The sequence below is a fragment of the Rhinopithecus roxellana genome, chromosome 5 (genome assembly GCF_007565055.1).
Source record: "Rhinopithecus roxellana isolate Shanxi Qingling chromosome 5, ASM756505v1, whole genome shotgun sequence".
In the NCBI taxonomy this organism is placed as follows: Eukaryota; Metazoa; Chordata; class Mammalia; order Primates; family Cercopithecidae; genus Rhinopithecus; species Rhinopithecus roxellana.
In genome coordinates this window covers 16217188-16222744 of record NC_044553.1, presented here as the reverse complement: position 1 = coordinate 16222744, position 5557 = coordinate 16217188, and the positions used below count along the sequence as shown (strand labels likewise).

Sequence of the window (5557 nt, the reverse complement as noted above, 5' to 3'; positions counted from 1 at the left end):
CACAAGGGAAACTCACAGTCTAAACTGGAAATATAAATCCTACAATTACAAAAACGGGCTTGAAACACTGTAAAACATCATTGAGTAGAAAACAAATGCGGCATAAGGACAGTAGTGCAGTGATGTGGGAAGGATGGTGAAGGGACCGTGGGCTGGGCTGTTAGAATGTAAGCGGTGGCAATTCTCACATTCCTGACTGTGTGACTTGGGCAAGCTGCTTACCTTTTGTGTGCCTCTATTTCCTCATTTGTACAATGGAGATAATACATACCTCTATTATGACAATTAGCAAATACATGTAAGGTGCTTAGCGTATAGTCTGCAGAGACAAGAAAGCTCAATTTAGGTTTCTATTTGTAACATAATTCCATAGCCATGGCTATTATCCCTAGGAAGATTCCAATCTGACTCTACAGAAACTGGAAATAAATTGCCATTTAATTGTGGCCTCTGGAGATCAGCAGGTGTGCCCAGGAGTGTGGTAATATTCGTCCATCCATTCATCTATTCATTATTAATTGCCAACTACGTGTGGTACACATTGCTAAGTGCTGAGGGTACGAAATCAAGCACAACAAAATATTTGCCTTCCTGGAGCTTATATCCTTGTAGGGGAAACAGAAAGAAAGAAGGAAAGAACTGCATGTAATAATATTAAGTAGTGATAAATGCTGTGAACAGCAATAAATTAGTGTAGGGTATAATGGCAATTGGAGGCTATTTCGGAAAGAGTGGTCAAGGAAGTTGTCTCTAAAGAGGTAACATTTGAGCACAGAAGGAGTGAGAGAGGGAGAGAGGGATACAAATATTTGAGGAAGTGATGTTCTAGGCAAAGGAAACAGTAAATGAAAAGTCCGGAACAAGAAACAAGGCCCATGGATTTGAGGAACAGTGGGAGGGCCAGTATAGCTAGAAGAAAGTGAGTGAGGCCGGGCGCGGTGGCTCAAGCCTGTAATCCCAGCACTTTGGGAGGCCGAGACGGGCGGATCACAAGGTCAGGAGATCGAGACCATCCTGGCTAACACAGTGAAACCCCCTCTCTACTAAAAATACAAAAAAACTAGCCGGGCGAGGTGGCGGCGCCTGTAGTCCCAGCTACTCGGGAGGCTGAGGCAGGAGAATGGCGTAAACCCGGGAGGCGGAGCTTGCAGTGAGCTGAGATCCGGCCACTGCACTCCAGTCCGGGCGACAGAGCGAGACTCCGCCTCAAAAAAAAAAAAAAAAAAAAAAAAAGAAAGTGAGTGAGAAGGAGGAGGAGGGGGTAAGCAGTTGCTATCAGAGGAACAGACACTACCGGAACACACAAGAGCTCCATCACATTGGCCGGGCGCGGTGGCTCAAGCCTGTAATCCCAGCACTTTGGGAGGCCGAGACGGGCGGATCACGAGGTCAGGAGATCGAGACCATCCTGGCTAACACGGTGAAACCCCGTCTCTACTAAAAATACAAAAAACTAGCCGGGCGTGGTGGCGGGCGCCTGTAGTCCCAGCTACTCGGGAGGCTGAGGCAGGAGAATGGCGGGAACCCGGGAGATGGAGCTTGCAGTGAGCCGAGATTGCGCCACTGCACTCCAGCCTGGGCAACAGAGCGAGACTCCGTCTCAAAAAAAAAAAAAAAAAAAAAAAAAAAAAAAGAGCTCCATCACAGATTCTGTTCTAAATGTGAGAAGTTATTGGCTGCTTTTAAGTGGAGGAGAGTATTGTTTGGCTTACATTTTAATAAGATAACTCTGGCCGTTCTCTAGAATAAGGAGTAGAGAAAAAGTAGGAAGATGAATTAGATGACTATCATGGGATTTGTAAGAGTTGAAGGAGAGTTTAAACTAGGGTGATAATGAGTGTGTTGGGAAATAGATGAAGACAGAACAGTGGATTGGATGTGATGTTGGAGAAACCGGATAAATGATGGATACGGGTGGTGGTTGGAGAGCAATTGGAAGAGGAGTGGCAGGAAATCAAGGGTAGCATTTGAGACAGGTTAATTCTGAGATGCCTATAACTCGTTCACATGCTGGGGCAAGCAGGTGACTATATCTACAAATCTAGGTCCAGGCTTATGAGTAGGAGTCATCAGTATACGATGTTATGCTAAGCCTCATGACTTGATAAGTATATAGAGAGAAACAAAAAAATGGGCAAGGGGAGAGCAAGATAACACTCAAATATTGAGAGATCAGGAAAGGAGGAGCCATCAAAAGAGAGTGAAAAGTAGCCTCCTGAGATGAGAAATGAAGTAGGACGAAGACTGAAAAGTGACCTTTAGATCTGGAAACATCAAAGTCATTGGTAACCTTGACAAGAGCCATTTCAAGTGGAATGGTGGAGAAAAAAGACCTGATCATAATTGGTTGAGGACAGAGCATGAGGGCAGGAAGTTGAGATACATATTGCATAACTTTTAGGAACTTTTTAAAAAATCTATGCAGAAGAAAGAGAATTAGGAAGAGTGCTTAAGAAGGCGTTTTTTAAAGGATTGCTGATACTGCAGCTGTTTGGGGTTTGTATGCGAATGGGAATGATTGGCACACTGGGGGAAATAGCTGCTGTGTGTGTGTTCTTAGGGGCTTGGGGGTGGAGGGGCGGAAGTAATGTTGATTTCAGAAACCAAGTCCTTACCTAAAGGAGAGGAAATGGAAAATTCATCTGATGTGAAGCTGAAGGAGCTACCCTTAAATACGAGAAGTGAAAGATGGGCCTTGAAACAAGACAGAAGACGGAGACGATGAGTGTTGATGTGGGTAAGTTAGTCCATCTGCTTCCAGGAAGGGCTATAGTTCACTTCTAATGGAATCGTTTTATTCTGTAATAGTTATTCACACAATAAAGAAAGTTGCTAAGGGTTCACAAAACATTATATTTAAAGTTTAACATTTCAAAATTTGCCTATGGAGATACACTTTCCCTCATCACTCTATTGCTCCACTGGAGTTCACAGAATTCATTGCCTGCCTCACAGTACAAAACAAACAAACAAACAACAACAGCAAAAAAGCAGAAAGGGTGGGGAAAAAGGAAAGAAAGGAAAAGGAGAAGAAAAGGCAGTATTATGTAATAACATATAAACCCCTTTTTATGTATTTTATGTATTTATATATTTTTTGAGACGAAGTCTCTCTCTGTCGCCCAGGCTGGAGTGCAGTGGCACCATCTCGGCTCACTGCAAGCTCCGTCTCCCGGGTTCACGCCATTCTCCTGCCTCAGCCTCCCGGAGTAGCTGAGACTACAGGCGCCCGCCACCACGCCTGGCTTATTTTTTGTATTTTTAGTAGAGACGGGGTTTCGCTGTCTTAGCCAGGATGGTCTCGATCTCCTGACCTCGTGATCCACCCGCCTTGGCCTCCCAAAGTGCTAGGATTACAGGAGTGAGCCACTGCGCCCGGCCATAAACCCTTTTTTAAAAGATAACACATCATACAGTTACACATGATGACAATGTTAGTATGTGTCAGCTCCCAATTCATGCCCAGGAAAGAAAGCAGCTCCTTGTGTTTAGCAAGGGCTATTTAAAGTTTCCGAGGCAACTTTGCATACACTATTTTATTTGACTTGACAGGATTGCTAGAGGTAGGCAAGGAGAAGATGTGTTACAGTTTGTCAGAGAGAATACAATGGATAGCCTGGGGCTTTCTCTGATTTGCTGTTTCACATCCCTGGGGAGTCTTTGGCTGCAATTTTTCAAAGCACAGTATACAGGGAGAGCCAACTGCAGTCGTGACGTTTTCAGTCGTGACGTTTTCAGTCGTGACGTTTTCAGTCGTGACGTTTTCAGTCGTGACGTTTTCAGTCGTGACGTTTTCAGTCGTGACGTTTTCAGTCGTGACGTTTTCAGTCGTGACGTTTTCAACAAGATATTCCTTGTCGAGTTGAAAAAGCAAGGGCTCGTCCGGGATTTGAACCCGGGACCTCTCGCACCCTAAGCGAGAATCATACCCCTAGACCAACGAGCCACGATGCAAGGGTCTTTAAGTTATGCCTCAAGGCTTATTCAAATCATTAGGCATTTTTTTCTGATGAACTAGGTTCTTGGGTGCCTTCTATCGGCAGGAATGCATACTTATTTGCACAGCAGAAGTAAACCACACGTCCCGAGTCATTGAGACTGGCAGCTTCTGTAGCAGGCGTGAACCCACCTAGCCTAAATGACTGCCGAAGCGGCGCCGAAGTCATGCAGATGTGCCAAGCGACAGCCACTCTGCTGCTGCATTGTCTGACCCCGCTTACCTTCTGATGTGGAAATTCCTGTTGGCAGGAGGGAAAAAAAACACATAGGCCCCAGCGAGAATTGAACTCGCGACCCCTGGTTTACAAGACCAGTGCTCTAACCCCTGAGCTATGGAGCCCTTGCGTAGATGTAGGTTTTTCTACCTTTCATCTTATAGATTGGTATTGTGCCTCTAGCATTCCAGCTATTCAGTAGGATGTCAGCTTGAATAAAATTGCAGGATATTCTCCTACAAAATGAGAACATTTTCGTGCTCTGTAAAACCCTCGAAAAGATTCTGCTTTGAACACAGCAACTACCAGGCTGTCTTCCCATTCCTCACCCTGATACTCTCTTGAGACGTTGCCTACTGTGCCTCTGTGGTGCATGGAAATGGTGTTGATGTAAGAATTTCAGATCTTTGGGTACAAGGGCGACCCCCCCACACACACCTCCCCGAAATATGAGGAGTCTATGGAGGGTGTCTGATGGACAAGGAAATTGTAGTGCACTCCTTCGGCTTAATATGGTGGTAAAATCCAGGAACGGAGGTGAGAAGAGATTTTCCACGATTTTTTCCTTTCTCAATCCAGATCCCCAAACCTCTAAACTTGCCTTTCTGGAGTTAATCCCTCACTCTCCAAGGTCCAGAGGTGGAAGCAAACAGGGAAAAGGGGTGTTGAGGAAGAAGAGTTTAATCCTTTCCTAAAGACATACACAGATTTACACACAGTTGGTATGAAAATAATACGACTTTTTAGAAAAGATTGTTTTTAATTTTTAGAAATCTTGTTTATATAAGCTGGTGAACAGAAACTAAACAATTAAACTAAGAAAGATCTTGTACCCATTTCTTACAGCAAATAAGCCGTAGATGAGAACATTGAAAAAAAGCACTGATTCATGAAAACCCAAGAAGTGACGTGACTCGACTTAGTAAGATTTAGACCCTCTGACCACAGGTCTGCTTTTTTACTTACAATTTTTTAGTGCTTTCATGTCCAAGATCACAAAGTTTGTAAGAAATCTGTAAGGTTATTATGATTCATTGTCTCCTTTAATGTTCATTATTTAAACGTAAAACACGATGCTGTTGACCTTACACATTTTCAAGGCAGAAAAGTGCTCTATTTAGATAGGCAAAGTAAGGCATTTGTGGCAGATATTCTTGGATTTCGGATGAGTCAGGAAGAGGCCTCACAATGTTGTCCCAAGGTGAGATGAATTCATGTCTTCTGTAGCCTGACAAGGGCTGTTCCTTCTAATACTCCTGGGTGTTTAACCCTCAGTCTCCTGCTCCCAGGAGAACTACAAGGCTTTGTTTTAACTGATTGAATTAAAAATTGAATCGCTATAC

At 44.0% G+C, this 5557-nt stretch overlaps 2 non-coding genes across 2 annotated transcripts; both read right to left on the bottom strand.

Annotated features, from left to right (window-relative positions):
- Positions 1 to 3874: 3874 nt before the first annotated feature.
- Positions 3875 to 3946, bottom strand: TRNAP-AGG. Its single transcript has one exon. It is a non-coding gene; the product is annotated as a tRNA-Pro (tRNA).
- Positions 3947 to 4266: 320 nt separating this feature from the next.
- TRNAT-UGU lies at positions 4267 to 4339 on the bottom strand. The gene has a single exon. It is a non-coding gene; the product is annotated as a tRNA-Thr (tRNA).
- Positions 4340 to 5557: the final 1218 nt, after the last annotated feature.